Genomic DNA, 19,943 nt, shown 5'->3' on the forward strand with positions numbered 1-19,943 from the left:
AAAGATGCTTATTTGCCATTCTGTGACAAATGTAGCTCGTTGTGCTACCAATATTTGTTAAAATTTGTTCTCCCTTTATCCAATCTCCCCTTTTTCCTTAGCATGTGGCTTCTTGGAATAAAGACTATGTATCCCAACCTCTTTTGCAAATGGGTATGGTCACGTGACTACTCATAGTAATGAGATGAAAATGGAAATGTGTGCAATTTCCAGGAAGTGTCTTTCTTTCTTTCTTTTTTTGGAGAGGTTTTTGCTATCGGGCGTGTGCGCTCGCCAGAAAGACAGAGAGACAGAAAGTGAGAAATCACTCCCCGGTGGGGATGGCTACACCACAATCCCTTCTCCTCCATCCTCCTCTTGAGATCTTGGGCATGCACGCACATGCACCCAGCATGAGTTTAAGCCACTGGGTCCGAGACTCGAATACTGGTTGACTACATGAGAGTCCAGCAACATGGCCATTACACCAAACTCAACTAGTCAGAGAGAAAAGGACCAGAGTATGGAAGGGTTCATGGTGTTTGGCAAGTAGTTCAACATGACTGAAATGGAGGGGATGGGTGTTGATGTGGGATTCATGGAATGTCATAAATGTCATAAACAGAAGAGAATGAGCAGACCATAAAGATGCTTATTTGCCATTCTGTGACAAATGTAGCTCGTTGTGCTACCAATATTTGTTAAAATTTGTTCTCCCTTTATCCAATCTCCCCTTTTTCCTTAGCATGTGGCTTCTTGGAATAAAGACTATGTATCCCAACCTCTTTTGCAAATGGGTATGGTCACGTGACTACTCATAGTAATGAGATGAAAATGGAAATGTGTGCAATTTCCAGGAAGTGTCTTTCTTTCTTTCTTTTTTTGGAGAGGTTTTTGCTATCGGGCGTGTGCGCTCGCCAGAAAGACAGAGAGACAGAAAGTGAGAAATCACTCCCCGGTGGGGATGGCTACACCACAATCCCTTCTCCTCCATCCTCCTCTTGAGATCTTGGGCATGCACGCACATGCACCCAGCATGAGTTTAAGCCACTGGGTCCGAGACTCGAATACTGGTTGACTACATGAGAGTCCAGCAACATGGCCATTACACCACTGCTGGTCCCAGGAAGTGTCTTTCAAAGAGTGTGTCTCTTTCTTTTTCCCTTTTTGCTGGCTGGAATGTAGATACAATGGGTAGAGCTGGAGCAGCCATCCTAAACCAATGGAAGATACTTGTAAGAGTAGGTAGAGTGATGAGACTTAAGAGCCTACCTTTACATAAAAGAGAAACAAATTTGTGAGCTAATTTAAGATGCTGCAAGTGTTTTGTTGCTGCTATTGTTCCTTGAAACTAAATCTAATACTACTTAACCTGGATTTAAATTTCCACCATACATTATACTTAGAATTCTGATCCTCTAGTAAAATATAGAATAGAACTTAAATTTTAATGAACATTACGTTTCAGTATATCTAACTTTCCTTCAATACCTCTATCTCAAGCTTGAGTTTAGCCTATGAGTACATTTGGTGTGCCAGTGCCTTTGAATGAACAACTTCTTATTTTCTACCTATTTGTTCCTTCACATTTCTTGAATCATAGAAAAGCCATCTCCTGTAGGTTTATGTGTGTAAATCGAGATAGTATTGCAGACCGACTCAAAGCGTGGGCTGAATGCCAGATCGCCAGGATTTAAATCCCATCTCTGTTGCTTACCAGCTGCGTGACCTCAGATAAGTTATTTATTCTCAGTAAGTCCCAATTTTCCCATCTTTAAAATGAGAAAACTAGAAGTCCTTCCTTTACAGCTTTGTTGAAAGGATTAACCAATATAATGTACCAGGAGCAATCAGCAGTGTCTGGTGCTTAGTAACTGCTCAATAAGTACATTAACTACTCTTTCATTTATGGCCTTCATGTGTCTTTCGTTTTTGAGAACATTTTAGCATATTTCAAACATGTTCTTGTCAACACACATAAGATTCCTTGCCAAAAGAACATCAGTAAACATTTATCCTCTCTCTTCATAGATACAAAGAAATGAAATTGTATTTCCCACAGAGCACAAACCTAAGTAAGAGCCCAGATCTGCTTATGTTCCCAGATTAAAGGTAAATGTGGAGGCCAGCAGACAGGTTGGTGGTTAAGGCACTGGATTCCCACATGGCTGACCACAGTTCAAGTTCCAGACCAGGTGGTTTGAAAATTATGCCAGGCACATGTATGTGCGTGCCCAAAATCCAGAGAGAAGAATAGAGGGAAGGGATTGTGATATCGCCATCTCCCTAGGAGGTGATTTCTCACCGTCACTCTCTGTTTCTCTCTGGTGAGCATACAAGCCCTGTGGAAAACATCTACCTATTTGTTCCTTCACATTTCTTGAATCATAGAAAAGCCATCTCCTGTAGGTTTATGTGTGTAAATCGAGATAGTATTGCAGACCGACTCAAAGCGTGGGCTGAATGCCAGATCGCCAGGATTTAAATCCCATCTCTGTTGCTTACCAGCTGCGTGACCTCAGATAAGTTATTTATTCTCAGTAAGTCCCAATTTTCCCATCTTTAAAATGAGAAAACTAGAAGTCCTTCCTTTACAGCTTTGTTGAAAGGATTAACCAATATAATGTACCAGGAGCAATCAGCAGTGTCTGGTGCTTAGTAACTGCTCAATAAGTACATTAACTACTCTTTCATTTATGGCCTTCATGTGTCTTTCGTTTTTGAGAACATTTTAGCATATTTCAAACATGTTCTTGTCAACACACATAAGATTCCTTGCCAAAAGAACATCAGTAAACATTTATCCTCTCTCTTCATAGATACAAAGAAATGAAATTGTATTTCCCACAGAGCACAAACCTAAGTAAGAGCCCAGATCTGCTTATGTTCCCAGATTAAAGGTAAATGTGGAGGCCAGCAGACAGGTTGGTGGTTAAGGCACTGGATTCCCACATGGCTGACCACAGTTCAAGTTCCAGACCAGGTGGTTTGAAAATTATGCCAGGCACATGTATGTGCGTGCCCAAAATCCAGAGAGAAGAATAGAGGGAAGGGATTGTGATATCGCCATCTCCCTAGGAGGTGATTTCTCACCGTCACTCTCTGTTTCTCTCTGGTGAGCATACAAGCCCTGTGGAAAACAAACAAACAAACAAACAAAAAACACAAAACCTAAACTAAAAAACTAAAAACAAAAGAACTAAAAATATAGTAAATGTGAAAGAACTTCATTGATTATTCAGAGATTTATAAAGGAATGATCTTGGCGGTGTTTCTGAAATGCTCAGAGGTGGGCGCCTCAGCACTCGTCCTTCCCTCTTGCATTTTTGTAACCATCTGCCTGTTCCCTACCTGACTACACTGGACTACAGAAGCTTCACTGGAGGGAAAGGAAGGTGTTTTCCCCACTAGCTATCGTCATCATCAAACACCAGCTCCTCCCTGCTCCCTTACCCCCCACAAGACTGGTTCAATAATTGAGGAAAATGGTGCCTTCAGGCATTTTCTGTCGGAAGCAGAAAGAATGACGTGAGAATAAAGTACTCTACATAGAAGTACATGTCTGCTTTTGTATGGCTACGTCTCACAGCTGACAAGCAGGGTTCAAGGATAGCTCTATAGATGTGTGTTGGATTTTGCACCTATTATGCCTGAATTTAGGAAAACCATGTGAGGTAGTGAGACTGCCTGGGTTCAGCTTCTTATCTGCCACTTTCTTTCTGTGTGAATGTAGACATGTTCCCCAACCTCATCTGCAAAGGAGGATGACAACCTAGCCCTCCTACAGGAGGTGTGGGCAGACCTATAGGTGCTATAGCTGAGGTAGTGCTTGGTGTAATACCTGCTCCCTATTAAACATGTGGTAAGTGTTTTCTAGGTGGAATAGTAATGCCCTTCAAGGACGATTAAAGTACCCCTTCTGTGAGAACTTTCCTGAGTACCTAACCCCTTGAGGAGGGAGTTCATGGGGGAGTTGTGCTACCAATATTTATAGCTTTCATCCGTGTGTTTCTTTATACCTACAAGCCTTTCTTTCCACCTAGATGAGAGGTTCTATAATTTCCTTTTTTCTTCTTCTTTTGTTAATCTCAGCACTTCCATATATTGCCTAGGAGGGCACCTGTATTAGTTACTTTTTTTTTTTGTCACGTAACAAACCAGTTTAAAACTTCAGGAATTGAAGTAACTTACTTAGTTCATAATTTTGCAGGTTGGTGGTTTGGGCTGGGTCTCAGCTGGGCTTTGCTTGTGCAGTAATGGTTAGCTGGAGAGCCAGCTGGGTGGGCTGCCTATTCCAGCTTCATCTTGTTAGGCTTCGCCTTTCCACGTCATCTCTCGTCCTGTGGTGGGCTGATCGTGGCTTGCTAACATGCTGGTTGCAAAGTCCAAGAATGCCAAGAAGGAGCAGATTATGAGGTACGAACACTGTTTTATTTTCTTTTTTTTTTTTTAAGGAAAGAAGGAAGAGAGAAAAGAAGAGGGAACGATGAGAGAAGAGAGAGAAAGGAAAGAGAGGGGTTTTGGTGGTTAGAACAAGGCCCTAAGGGGATTTTTTTTTCTTCCAATTTGCTAGAGGGCTTATACACTTGCAGGAGAGAGAGAGAAAGAGAGAGAGCCAGAGAGCAATAGCACCCTCCATGGGAAATGGTTGCTTGAAATTCCCTCTTCATTTTTCTTTTGGGACTTTGGGCAGGCACACACACAGTGTGTTTCTCAAGCTGTTGGGTCCAAAGACTTCAACTGCACAGTCAGCTATGTTGCCTTAACCACCACATCAGTGACTGGCCCCAAGCACTTTTCAAGTCCTGTTTTTTTTTTGCCACAGTTTTTAAAATAATTGCCAGAGGGTTTGCGCATTCACGGGGATGAGGGAGGGTTAGTGAGAGAGAGAAAGCACCTCCAATGAGGAATGGTCATACCACAATCCCTTCTCCTCCATCTTGCTCACCTGTTTGGATTTGGGGCACTCAGGCACACCTACTGCTGGGTTTTTCAAGTTGCCAGATCCAGGACTCATTTGTGCAGTTGGTCATTGTGGGATCCAACTGCTTTAACCACTACGTCCTCTACTGGACCTTTCGTCACATTTGTAATAGTCTTGTTATCCCAAGTAAGTCATATGGACAAGCCTGGAGCTGATGTGGGAGAGGACACCCACAGCCAGGAATGTAGGCAGATGTGAGCAAATTAAGAACCATTCGTGCTTAGCCTACTGCAGCACCTCCCGGAGGAGTTCTCATGACCTTATCAGTTGAGCAGTTATACCAAGTCTTGTCTTCATACCAAGCTGGGTAGTTGTTTGAAGCTACAAAGTCTCCACTGAGTTGACCTCAGCATCACAGACTACAGAAACAACCAGGTATGAAGTGCCTTTGCCTCTGTTAGGATTCACCTAAGAGGAGAGGTGTGTCCCTCTCCTCAGGGAGATACACAGGGATCTGTTTCACAGCACAGTGTGCCATTCATTTGGTGGTGTAAATGCCCTCCCTTAATTGTGCAGTGCATTGTCCGTGGAACCATAAGTGAGACTGCTGTGTCCTCAAGCAAAGTCTCTGGTGACGTGAAGTGTTTCCAACTCTACTGCAGAGCTAGGTGACAGTTTAGGCAAAAGAGAAGGGGGAAGTTTGCATAGCCACATAGTCTCACGTTTGGGGAGGGTGTTGTTCACCAGACCTCGTCTTTATTACCTGTGAACAAGTAGGTCATATCAGAGACTCTGAAATCAGTCTACTCCTAGCTCTAACCTTCTCAGATAGAAGACACTAATTAATACCATTCTTGTTAATCCTCACTCAGAGAGTGAGGATGGTTAGCCCAGGTTTTGCAGAAGAGGAATCAAGTTCAGAGATGTTAAATAACTTCCCTAAGGTCACACAGATGGTAAATGATAGGACTAGGATTTGAACTCTGGTCTGCCCAGCATCAAAGCATTCCCCTCTGCTGTGCTACAGCAGAACTCAGATAAAAAGCAAACAAACAACTTGTCTATAACATTCTCCCCAAGCACTCTGGCAATTGCACGTTGCCCACGGGAAGCAGTGGGAATCTGAGCCTCTGCAGGTGACAAGGCACCCAGCACAGCTGATCGACTGTGCCGTGGGGCACATCATTGGCTGAATGCCGACCCTGGAGAAAATCAGCTGTTTACTACAGATAATAAACCAGGAAGTATTCCAACATTTACGTACATGAGTTTTGGCAGGGAAAGACTTGATTCAATGATTCGCACCGGAGACTAATTTGAATACAGCAGATCTCTCCATCTATAATAAAATAGTAGGCTGGGCTATTACAGTGGAGTACGCCAGTAAGCCTGAAGACAGCATTATTTAAACTAGAGGGGATGGAGGCTGCTCAATGCCAGATGATGGCCCACTTTTGTTCCTACTTAAGATTAATGATGAGGTGCTGGGTCTGTTCAGGTCTGCAGTCTAGCTGTGTGGGTGGTACTTCTCGAAGGCTTCATTGACTGGAGGTGGCTGCCAGCCTTGCTGGAAGGGTCTTCTGTTTTCACAAAGAGTTGGGAGCAGGTTGGAGCAACCAGCAACTCCATGTGACAGCCTTTTATCAGAGTGGCCCATTTCCTAATCTGCCTCTGGAATGTGGAAAGCCAACTCCTAATAACATGAATTGGGAAGAGAGCTTGCCCAACTTGCAGCTAATTCAATGTTTCAGTCAGCACTGCTGATGTACCAGGCTAGGCTTGGTGCTGGGGGTGAAAAGATGAATTAAACCCTCTTTGGATCCTGGCCTCATCAACAATATGGTATAGGAGGGAAGTGAGCAGGTGACTTCAGTGTGGCTAGTTAAGTGACTAGATAGAGCCAGCATGGGGAATTATGGGGTCTCCAAGCTGTCGGGTGTTTTGCAAAGGCTGTAGTTTCATAGTTATACATGGAGGTGACACTGAAGGGAGTCTCTGGTTGGTGGCAGGTGGGTACATCCTCAGGGGCTGTAGGGCTCTGGGCATTTGCCTACCAGGGTGCAGAATTGTCACCAGAGCAGTCACTTTCTCACCCTGTGCAGCCCACGCTGGCTGAGGAGGCCACCTGAGGACAGCAGGGTCCATGGTGGTAGAATGGGGCTTAGGTGGTGCTGGGAGAGCAGCTCAGACCGACGGGACAGTGTTCATGTGCCGTGCTTTGGTCTTCTCAGCATGTGGCAGCCATACCTTGTGTACAGTCTTAAGATCACAAAGGAGGAGCACCCGGCCTGCCTGAGGCCTTGGGGGGACTTCCTAGGTGAGAGCACACCAACGACAGGGGGAAAGGGACATTCCGAGGGAAGAGACTGGTTTATGCAAGGCCACAGTGTTGGGTGGAAAATGATGTAGCGTGAGATGATGAGGCTAGCATAGTCTTGATGCCATTCTAACGAGTTTCTTGAGGGCATGCCATGTAAGGGTTTTAAGCAGCCAGCAACAATCTTAGTAGTTCCTTTTTTAGGTTTTATTTTTCTAATTTATTTTTAATTTATTATCATCATATTCTTGTTTATATTACATTGGATTGCATATAACTTTACAGTGTATTACATTGCTTTTTCAAAAGGGAATGCCCTGCATGTCAGTCAATACTGAGACACAGTCACTTTCTCACCCTGTGCAGCCCACGCTGGCTGAGGAGGCCACCTGAGGACAGCAGGGTCCATGGTGGTAGAATGGGGCTTAGGTGGTGCTGGGAGAGCAGCTCAGACCGACGGGACAGTGTTCATGTGCCGTGCTTTGGTCTTCTCAGCATGTGGCAGCCATACCTTGTGTACAGTCTTAAGATCACAAAGGAGGAGCACCCGGCCTGCCTGAGGCCTTGGGGGGACTTCCTAGGTGAGAGCACACCAACGACAGGGGGAAAGGGACATTCCGAGGGAAGAGACTGGTTTATGCAAGGCCACAGTGTTGGGTGGAAAATGATGTAGCGTGAGATGATGAGGCTAGCATAGTCTTGATGCCATTCTAACGAGTTTCTTGAGGGCATGCCATGTAAGGGTTTTAAGCAGCCAGCAACAATCTTAGTAGTTCCTTTTTTAGGTTTTATTTTTCTAATTTATTTTTAATTTATTATCATCATATTCTTGTTTATATTACATTGGATTGCATATAACTTTACAGTGTATTACATTGCTTTTTCAAAAGGGAATGCCCTGCATGTCAGTCAATACTGAGACATTAAAATCCTCACTTCATCATTCAATATCTTAGTAGTTTTTAATGAATACTGACTGTGTGCTCTATAATGCCCCAAGAGCTTTAGAGACCTACTTAATTCTGCAAATAGTCTTATAGTTAGGAATTTTGTGCTTTCTTACAAAGGACAAAACTAAAGTACTAATAAGTCAACTTTTCACAGGCAATGAGGCTAGTGAGTAGGAAAACTGGAATTTGTACCTAGGTCTGTCCCCACCACCCACACTTGTTTCTCCACCCACACCTGCTTGGGTTAGACACCTCTGCTTAGTATGCACAGTGAACTTAAAATGGGCAAGATGTCCATTGAATCTTGTGCTTGGCATATGGTAGGTACTCTAAGGTGTTTATTCAAAAAAGACTTGAGTAGAAGGTGATGTTTCAATAGGTCTTGGATTACAAGGACAGTCAGGTTTTCATGTGTTCACATACGCAATGTGTTTACCGTCCCTTAAAAACCAGTGAGTATTGACACTGAAGAGCCAAGATGTGGGTGGGAGGTAGACCAATAGAATATTAGAAAAATAGAAATATTTTGACGGTAGGCCACAACCATTATGTGTTGCACTAAATGGAAGTGGTACAGAATGTGAGCTTCTATAGGAACGTGCAGGAAATGATGCTGACGACTTGCAGAGTTCGAGTCCCCTGGCACTGATGAGACTCTGTCAGATCCAGATGACTTCGACCCTGCCGCAACAGCCCACCACTTCTCCAGGACAGAGCTGGCTCTCCCTTCAGAATATATGTACTGTCTAAAAGTAAATCACAACTTAAATCCAGGAGGGAAGCTCCATTCCAACAGCATGATTGTCATTATCCTCATTTTAATGCAAACAATCTTTTTGGAAAATTGCATTTTTCAGGTTGCAAGTCTAGTCCTATCACTTGCTGTCCAAGTCCATAGCAACTACATTGTAGAGAGAAAAGTTTCATTCATTCATTGCACATCATTTCAGAGAATGGGTTTTAAGACACCTGCATTGAGCTGAAGGGTTAAGTAGAAAGTTGGGATAGGCTGATTTATTTGGCCTTCAATAACCTCTTGGTAGTGACTACAGTAAAGACCAATCCAATTAGTCTGGCCTGGAAGCATGACTCTTCTCCTGGGTGCAGACAGCTAGTGGGGACTCAGAGTATTTCTTTCTCTTGTGATTGGTCCTAACAAACCATTCCAGTCATCTGATGTGGGCTGTCAGCCTTACCGTGTACAGCTCTGCTTCTGACATTCTAGGGTGAATTGCTTTTCTTCATGTTTTCAGTCCTACTTTCCAGGCAGCAGAGGCTGAATTGAACTGTGGATCTCAAACCAGAGCTCCAAGCTTTGCTCCTCTGTGCAGAGCCCTCTGTGGCATAAAAGGGATTCTGGGAGATTTTGCTGCACACAAATAATAAAATGCTAGAGGGATCACATGGGGGAAGTTAGGCAGGTGAACAAAGGAGTTAGTAAATTGAGAGAGGGATAATATTCATTTCTATGGGTTACTCTTTTTTTCGTTCCTGCAGAAAATCAGTGTGGATTAATTAAGGCAAATTTTCCTAACTTGGACTGTGTGTCCCTCTAAGTGAACCAGGGCTCTCAAAGACAGATGTGAGGTCTTTGTTATGTTTGTATCCCCAAGTACTGGCACCTAGGAAGTTCTCTAGGAGGACTTGTTTACTGAATTCAAGCAAAACATTTTGGAATCTTACATTTGAAAATAATTTCAAACTTACAGAATAGCAAGAAAAAGTAGAGAATATTGTACATATTTAACTATGATCATTATTGTTTGTTAACATTAACTTCCTCATTTGCTCTTTCTATCATAATATTTTTTCCTGAATCATTTGGAGGAAGTTGTATATAGAATGGCAGTCTACTCTTTAATACTTCTGTGTGTGTTCACCAAGAATAAAAATAATTTCTACAAAACTGTATAGTTAACCTCAGTAAATTTAACAGTGGTTCATCTACTTTGCCATCTGTACTCTAATCACCTCAATTATCCCAAAATACCTTTTATGCCTTCTCTTCCTCTTCCAGTAAGAATCCACTCTAGAACAGGAACTGCATTTATTGTCCTGTCTCTGTAATCTCCTTCAGTCTAGAACATTTTCACAGACTGTCTTTTATGACATTGCTGTTTTTGATGAATACAGCTGTCATTTCTCTTGTGCAATGAGTATACATTCTGGACGTGGGTTTGATATTTTTGCCTGCTGTGCTTCAGGTAGTACAGTTCTCCAAGGGCTCACATGATGTCTGATTTATTGTCCCAGGATCTTTAATAACATCACCTCAGACCAAGAAGCCACCTTTATCATAAAGGAAATGACCCCAGGATGTGTGGGTCCTAGTATGTTGAATTTGTCAGAAATTACCAATCTGAATGTTAGACTGGTCTCCAGAAGGGACAGCTTATATACCAGCTTTAAGATGACATCCTGGGGGTTTGGGGCACTCTCCTTCAAGTTGAAGTATGTACTTTGAACTGGTGGTATAGCATCACATAGTCTTCTTAAGAAGTAGCATACATGGGTCTGGCAACCAGGGTGGGTGTAGAATTGGCATCTACCATCATCAATTCCAGTGACCTACTTGTTTTTTTTGTTTGTTTGTTTTGTTTTGTTTTGTTTTTTGTCCCTGCAGCTTCACGTTCTCTTGGAAGTGAGGATCTGGCAGGGACACCAGAAAAGGATACCACTAAATCTAATGGCTGCTTCTAGGGCATTTTGAGTACCTCCTGCCAATGGATAACAGGCAAAGAGAGTTCTATATTGGTGGTGATAGTTGGCTCTCCTCATCATGAGGAGTTAGGGTTGTTGCTACTTGATGGGGTAGAGAAGGTGTCTTAGTCCATTTGTGCTGCTATAACAAAATGCTGGGTGATTTATGAAAAAACAGGTGTTCATTTCTCACAGTTTTGGAAGCCAGGAAGTCTAAAATCAATGTGCTGGGACTTGGTATCTGTTGTTTGCATGTTTATCTTCATGTCAACATCATGAAGTGAGTTTCCCAAGTGCTTGTACCAATTTACATTCTCTTCAGTAATAGGTAAGCATTCAGCTTGTTCCAAGTCCTTGCCAGTACTTGAGAATTGCCTATCATTTTGGCTTTAACCATTTTTGGGGGTGTGGAGTGGCATATTGTAGTTGTTTGTTTTGTTTTGGAAAGATTTTTGCTATAGGGCATGTGTATTCACCAGAGAGACAGAGAAAGTGAGAAATAACCACACTCCTCCCTACCCCCCAGGGCGAATGGCTATACCACAATCCCTTTACCTCTTGGGATTTTGAGCACACATGCACACATACCTGCTGTGAGTTTCAAGCTGCCAGGTCTGGGACTCAAGCTGTGATTGGACATGTGGGAGTCCAGTGCCTTAACCACTACAGCACCTACTGGCCCCCATATTGTAGCTTTAATTGATATTTCTTTGCTGATAAATGAGGAAGAACACTTAATACATTTGCCATTTTGAAATTTGGTTTTGTAAAGTGTTCTTTCTTTTGACAGTTTTTCTATTGGGTTATCTGTCTTTTTCTTATTGATTGGTAGGAATTCTTGATGGATTCTGGGGATGAGTAATTTATCAGAGATACGTGTTGCAAATACTTTCATTCTGTGACTTGTCTTTTCACTCTCTGAATGGTGACTTTGATGAATCAAATTTATTAATTTTAATGTAGCCCAATTTGTTATTTCTTTCCTTTAGTATTTTTCATGTTCTGCTTAAGAAATTATTCCTTCCTCTAAAATCAGGAGGATGTTCAAATGTGATGTGTACGTGAGGCTCTGTCTGGTCCTCCTAGTCTAGTGCATTGGCCACTTTATCCATTCTTGTGTATATTCTATTCTAACAATATGTGGCATAAATTATAATAGCTTTGGAGTAGGTCTTGAAATCTGGAATTTCTACAGATTTGTTTATTCAAGAATACCTTGACTTTCATACTTCCATAATGATTTCAAGATCAGCCTGTCAAAAGGAAAAAATCTGGGATAGTGGCTGGGATTACATTAAACCTGTAGATGTATTATAGGAAAACATGATGTTTATAATATGCCCTACAGACCCTGAATAAAATATATTTTTTTGATTATTTTAGTATTTTAAAATATTTTCTCTCAGATATTTTCAACCAAAACAACAATCCTGTTTTTTAGTTCATGATTCTGTGGGTTGATAATTTAGGCTGAATTCAACTGGGTGGTTCTTCTGATATCAGCTGAGCTTCTTTATGTACCTGCTCTCAGCTATAGGTTAGCAAGGTGGCTAAGATTCTGAAAGTTAGCTGAATGTCACCTGGGACAACAGAAAACTGGGCCATCCCAGCTTGATCTCCTCCTGATTACATCTGCAAGGCACTACCCACTGGTAAGTGGGATTTGAAGTTCAACATATTTTTTGGAGGATATTATTCAACCTGCAGGAGTCCTTTTCTCTTTGAGCTAAAGGATCAAAGTTCACTCCAGAGGTGCATTATGGTCACCTCTGAAGGGTCATCTGTGGTAACCTTCCAGCAGGGTCACCAGGCTTATTCACATTACAGTGGCAGGGGTCCAAGAGAACAGGCAGAAGCAGGGCTTAATACAATTTTCTTAATATAATTTTCATCTCACAGCTTCTGTTTATATTGAATTTAGAAGGATCTTAACTTGGTGGTTCTAGCACAGGTGCCTCATGAGGTTGCAGTTGAGATGTTGACCAGAACATCTCAACTACAATCTCATGAGGCTTGACTCATCTTAAGGCTTGACTTAAGGCTTGGCTAGAGCTCAAGGATCTGACTCTTTCACATGATTGTTGATAGCGGCCTCCATTTCTTACCATGTGGGCCACTCTGTAGGGCTGTTTGAGTGTCCTCCTAATATGACAACTGGCTTCTCCCTCTGGAAACCCCACAAAAATTTCAACCCCACTGAGCATTGGCTAAAAATCCAGGATGATGGCATCTAATTTATGCCTAAGTCCCATGAGGATCTTCAGCCATAGTTCCTCAATGTTAGTCTCTGTCAATCTGAAAACCTGTGAACTAATAGGAATAATTATCTCTCTCCACACACAATACCATCAATAATGTACTTTTAGTTTTCAGTGTTGAGTTCTTGCATACCATGGGCCTATTGAAATCTAAATTGTTTTAGGGGCAATAAGAGGATAAACTGAGAAGCTGGACACATTACACTGAGTGAAAGTTTTTAATGAACCCCACAACCACCAAACTATGCAGCAACAACCACAGTACACCCCTGGAGTGAACTTTGATCCTTTAGCTCAAAGAGAAAAGGATCCCTACGTGTTGAATCTTGTCCTCCAAAAAATATGTTGAAGCCCAAATCCCATTTACCTGTGGGTGGTACCTTGCAGATATAATCAGGAGGAGGTCATGCTGGAGTAGGGTTGGCCCTAATCTGCTGTGAGTGGCATCCTTACAGGAGGAGATGCACACAGTGCCAAGTGACAGTGGAGGCTGAGATCAGAATTAGACTGCCACAGACCAAGGATTACCAAGGTTTCCTGGCAACCATCTGAAGATGGAAGAAAGGCATGAGACAGTTTCTTCTTTGAAGAAGGAACCCACCCTGCCAACCTCTCAATCAGACTTCCAGCCTCCTGAACTGTGACAGAATATGAGAGAATACATTTCCACTGTTTGAAGCTGCCCAGTGTGTAGCACTCTGTCACAAGTACAGCACAGGATACTAATATGAGGACCATGTACACATCATGGAGCTCTTGGATCTTTTCTGATTTCCTGTTTCTCTTTTTGTCCTGTGCTAATTCTGTGCCATTCTATGAGAATGCTTGGTTTCATGACTCAGAAAAATGCTTTGAAGAAAAGTCTCAATTTCCTTGCTTTTATTTGATCAGGGTGATTTTAAAGTACATGAATTTTCATCTTCAGTTTTTTTTTTTTTTGCATTTCCTTAGAATATGAACACATTTATGATTGAGAAACTTTTTTAAGTACTAAAAAAGTACAAATTTCTTTTCTGGAACCCTCCTTATCTGGCCATTTTCTTATCTTTGACTGTCAACACCATTCCATGAGAAAATAGAATATAGGGATTTTCTTCTTGCTTAATTCCAGCACTATAAAAATTCTGAGTCTCATTCCTGTTCTGTGAGTGTGAATGTGTCTGTTTCTATCTCTGTCTCTCAATTCCCCATTCCTCCATTCCACTCCTTTTCATATAGCAAAAGGGTTGGCGTGTGTGTGAAGTGGGTCATCATAAGTATGTATCACTTAGGGCTCAGTTACAGAAAACGAAAAACCATTCCAACCAGTTTGAACAGAAAGAGATCTGATACAATCTTATAAGTGGCTGACAAAAATATTTAGGAGTAGTAGATAGGTAGACCTTAAACCAAGCATCCTGTCATTGTGTTGCTAAACAGAAATACCTGAGAATTGGTGATTTATAATGAATAGAGGTTTATTTGGCTCATAATTCCAGAGGCTATAAAGCTCAATGGCATGCAATTGGCATCTGGCTGTCCTCTGTGCCACACCACAACATGGCCAAGAGAAACAGGCAGGTCAGCAGGCATGTGGAGGGAGGGAGGAAAGGAGAGAGAAAGAGAAAGAGGGAGGAGAGAGAAGAGACAGGAGAGAGAAGAGAGAGAATGAAAGAGAGAGAGAATTAATGAATATGAATGGGATTTTTCTCTTCCTCTGTTTGTCCCACACGCACTACAAGCTGATTGGGTGGTCCCTGCCCACACTGAAGGGGGTCATCTTCTCAGCCTGCTAACTCACCTGCTAATCTTGTCTGGCAAGGTGCCCACTGACATTGAAAGCAGATCTTCCTCTTACAAGCCTCACCACCTCCCAATGCCATTATATTAGGGACCAAATTACAACCCACAGAATTTTGGGGACAGACCATTATTCAAACCATAGATTTCCCTGAGTCACACTGCCTCCACAGAGAAGGAAAGCTGCTGCATCTGCTGCAGGATAAATCTGAGCCAGGAAGGTCCTGAACATAGAACCACCCTGCTTTGCCACGATCTTTACAACCAAAATGGATGCTCTCCACACTCTCGGCTTTCCTATAACTGGTTCTGCCTTTGTATCTGATATGGAAGCACCAGACTGGTTGAACTACATGACTCCCAGACCTCTAGATGCTGGAGAGTCAGAGAGATGATGTCATGTTTGGCATCTGAGTCTCTGTAATGCCAGAAGGCACACAAAGAGGCTGAAATAGATGTTGAGTGAGCCTCTGTATAGCATCTACCAGAGCTGGAAGAACATTTCTTTATTGTCTTGGCCTTTGTTAGGAGGAGAAAACCCTTTATGTGAATTTAGAGAGATGTTCTCACTTCTCAAAACTCCCATCATCCCTTCTTTGTTATACCAAAAGTTCTGCCTACCTTTCACACCTTGTCATGTAGTAGTCTTGAATTTTGAGATTTAACTCTTCTGTGCCCTTCCCTTTGTGAACGTTGTGTTAGTATTGTGGTTTAAAAGCTCTGGCAATGGGCTGGCAAGTGGCATGATGGTTAAGGCACTGGATTCCACATGATGAGCTTTGCAGTTCAAGTCATAGACCTGCTGGTCTGAAAGACACTCTGGATGCATGTGTGTGCATGCCCAAAATCCCAAGAGGAGAATAGAGGAGAAGGGATTGTGGTGTGGCCATACCTCTTTGAGGGCAATTTCCCACTTTCACTCACTCGCTCTCTTTCTCTCTGGTGAGCACATATATCTATGGCAAAAGTTTAAAAAACAAACAAACAAAAATCCTCTGACAACTTACACTAGTTATTTCTCAATCCATAGGAGGAACTACTGGACAGTCAGTTGGTCTGACTGCCTCATGTATTAGAGGCAAAAAGCAATTGTCTAAACTCTAAGCACCACATCCTTCTGCTGCTGCTTTTGATCTTGCCATCCTATTCCTGCGACAGGCTGCTGCTTAGTCTAACAGTAACACTACATGGCATTCTGCCTCTAAGCCCACCTCTGATCAGCTTTACATTCCTCTCTCCCTGGAGCAGCTGACTGTCGGGTATTTTGGAAATAGGATCAACAACACATGCTGCTAATTGGCACCAGCATGTGCTCACACTTATGTAATGTGTGTGGTCTAGCCACCCTCTTCTACTTTAGCAACTGGGCAAAAACCTTTCAAGATGGCCCTAGCACAGCCCTTGGCAAGCACTGGGGTGAGGATGGGCTCTGGCAGTGGCCACATGTGATCTAGCAGAGACAAGAATGAGGTGGTGGTGCCCAAAATCTGCAGCCATCTCATCCTTTCTCTTTAAGTATGAAGATAGTAGGCAAACTGAGCTTGCCTTGCCTTTGTGTTGCTGTGGTGTGAGGTAAGGAGCTGGCAGTTTTTGTGGACTCCTGTGACTGTTCAGTCCAGGCTCTCCTGAAGCACACAGTGCACTGAAAGATGCTCCCAGCCCTTCCTGAGCTCTTTGCCAGACACATATTTGCTATTGCAACTGCTCAGATCATACTTAGTCTTGGGAAAAGGAAGGAGGGGCACAGGCACTAGACAGCAATGTGATTGGTTGAGTCTCACTGGCTACTGGTTTTCTGACTCCTCAATCTGAATTTGTTTTTACTATGTATATTAATCAGGGTTCTAGCAGAAAACAGATGGAGTATTTCACTGGAGTAATTGCAGAGAGTTAATTAAAGGGACTTTATTTTTAAGATGTTAAGGAAGATTTAACTCAGGTTAAGGTGGGCTACTACAATGGGGTCTTATAATGGGAGGGGTGGTATCGAACTTAGCTGCAAGTACAATAAGGACAAGTGGAGATGTATAGCCAAGGAACAGGATAGAAGTCCGTGGATGGAAATTACTAAGCGAAAACATCAAAGCCAGGGGGATTCTTACTAGACCAGTTCAACAGGATTCTTACTGAAGGAAGACCTGGGTGAAAAGATGTTGATGAGGGTTGAAGATTTTGATCACACAACAAAAGTTAAGGATTTTTACTACACTGACCCAACAAAACTCTTGCTAAAACAGAACTAAACAGACCAAGGGCATTGCTCAAATTTGAGGGCCTTGAGGACTTAAAGGAGCCTGATGAGTTAGGGCAAAGAGAGAGGCTTTGTCAGTCCCCCTCTTGTTTGAACAGTGTAAGTCTATTTTCTCGTTCGGTTGCCTTTTGCTCACTGAGGATTAGCTGAGCCATCTGTTGAACTTGGTAGTAGAGGATATTTGCTAGATGGTGCTAGCAGTCAGGCATTAATGAGGGGAGTCTAGTACTTCAAAAGACTGTCATCCACAGTGCTGGCTCAGGAATCAGACTTGCACATTGGTTTCTGAACAGGAGTAAACACAAAGGCTTTGAAGATACATGCTTGAGGTTCTGAGGATCTAGTGATGATGAAATTGATCTAGAGTCATAAATACTATAACTATTGAAGAAAATTTTTGATGACATTTGTAAAAGATGGCAGAGAAAACTTCATTCAAGGAAGGCTATTTACAGTGGAGTTCTATAGTAGGGGAGTGAGGTCAGGCTAAACTCTCAAAGTGACTTTATAAGGTAGGAAAGGAGGGTTAAGGATACTAACAAGAGGCAGTGACATACCCTTAGGTAAGCTGAAACCATTATCTCCCTTGAAGGAGCTAACTAAATGAGAGACCAATGGGCAAGGGAATCTATTTGCAACCTGCGCAGGTGAGCCTCCTGGGTATCAATAAAGGGTAGAAAGGAGAGAGAGAGAATGAAGTAGGAACACATGAACTATAGTAGGAATGAATTTGCTATGCCTAGGCACAAGAAACATGGCATAGTTTTATTTTTCGGAATCAAGATAAAACTGACCCAGGACCAACAGATGGTGTAGTGGTTATGTCGCTGGACTCTCATATGGCTGACTGCAGTTCAAGTCCCAGACTCAGAGACTTGAAACTCATGCTGAGTCTCAAGAGAAGAATGGAGGAGAAGGGATCGAAGGATGGACATCCCCGTTTAGGGGGTGATTTCTCATTTTCTGTCTCTCCAGTGAGTGCACATTCCCTGTAACAAATATCTGTCTCTCTAAAGGAAAAAAAAAAAAAAAGATAAAACTGGCTTCAGGTACTGTTATTATAATAGATCACAAAACAGATATCTATCATTAGGGGGCTCCCCTATTTGACACTGGGTCATATAAAAATCCTGGATCTTATGTGAATATGGGAACATTTGTAAAGGGCTCCTCTTTTAGCTCATAGTGGTCACTATCTGTAGAGGATGCCTGTGTTTTTGCCAGCATGCTTCATTCTTCTAGTAAATAGCCCCTCGTGTTCATTTGGGAAACAATTACTCCCTAGTCACATGTAGCTTTGTGAGATTGTTATTTAAGTGTCCTGCTTTTCCTGGGCAAATGGTGGGTGACCAGTCCAGCCAAGCCAATCACACTCAGTTTTCTGAGAATTGAAAGGGAGAAGAGTACATGACAGCTGATAATAGGTGAGACCTGGTGGTACATTTCAACCATGGGGCCCCTCGGGAGAGTAGACATTGCTGGTTCCATAGATCTCCTGAACTACTCTTATGTCTTCCCTGTCCAAGACTTGGTTCTCCATGATTTAGTGAAATATTCCTGTTCTTTATTGATGGCAAGCTTTGTTTCTGTTATTTACTTATTTAGGAGAGGTTTTTGCTTTAGGGCGCGTGCACGCACCAGAAAAACAGAGAGACAGAAAATGAGAAATCACCCCATGGGGGGATGGCCACGCCGCAATTCCTTCTCCTCCATTCTCCTCTCAGGATCTTGGGCATGCATGCACATGTGTCTGGCATGAGTTTAAGCCACTAGGTCCGAGACTCGAACTGCAGTCGACTGCATTGGAGTCCAGCAACATAGCCATTACGCCAACTGCTGGTCCTTGTTTCTGTTACTTATAACCAAGGACCCTAACAAGTATGTCATTGTTACTATGACAGTGTCCACTTCATAGTGCTTCTGTTGCTTTGTTCCCTAGACAGTTGTTCTGGTGGAAGTGAGCTGCACACAGAGATCTTGCTCCAATAACAGGTTTTCCAGGGGCCCTTTCTGTACTTCAAAATACTATGGACTTAGTGTCCAGCCTCCCTACCATCTTGTCTTCAGAGAGCCACATGGAGACAGAAGGTATGTCCCTATCACATGGAGAACACATTGTTTCTTAACTTCTTCCCTCTCTTAAGGAATTCCTTTAGTTGTGCCAGTCCTTCTTTTGCAATCCTTAGAGCTCTCCTTATTCTGGATAAGTTACCTCTCCTCTCTTGTTAGCCTATATCTTTGAAAACAATCTATTAAATTCCTCCTGGTGAGGTCTAGGGGGGTCAGCGGATTGTGCAGTGGTTATGTTACTGGACTCCCACATGGCCAACTGCACTTACAGTTGTAGACCCGCTGGCTTGTAAATCACGCTGGGTATGTGTGTGCTCATGTCCAAGATCCCAGAAGAAGAATGGAGGATTGCAGCATGGCTGTCACCCTGAGGGGTGATCTCTCACTTTCCTTCTCACTGTCTCTGGCTCTATCTATTTGGTGAGTGCATGTACCCTTAAAAAAAACCTCTTAAAAAATATAATTCCTCTAAGGCAAGGTAAGTCTCAGTTTCTAAGACTCTACAGCCTTAGACTATCTTCCTAAATTGTGGAGTGCTGGCAAAATACATCATTCTGTTATGAGAAACTATTAGTACGAAAAGGAAAGCAAACAAAGCACAGTTAATTTCTTAATTAGATTATCCTAACGTGACTTTCTCTATCTGTTGACTGAAGGGATCTAAACCTACACGTATCAGTATCTGTGGGATCTCATTATATTTATGACATATTGC

This window comes from Tupaia chinensis, unplaced genomic scaffold, assembly GCF_000334495.1.
Source record: "Tupaia chinensis unplaced genomic scaffold, TupChi_1.0 Scaffold000285_1, whole genome shotgun sequence".
NCBI lineage: Eukaryota > Metazoa > Chordata > Mammalia > Scandentia > Tupaiidae > Tupaia > Tupaia belangeri.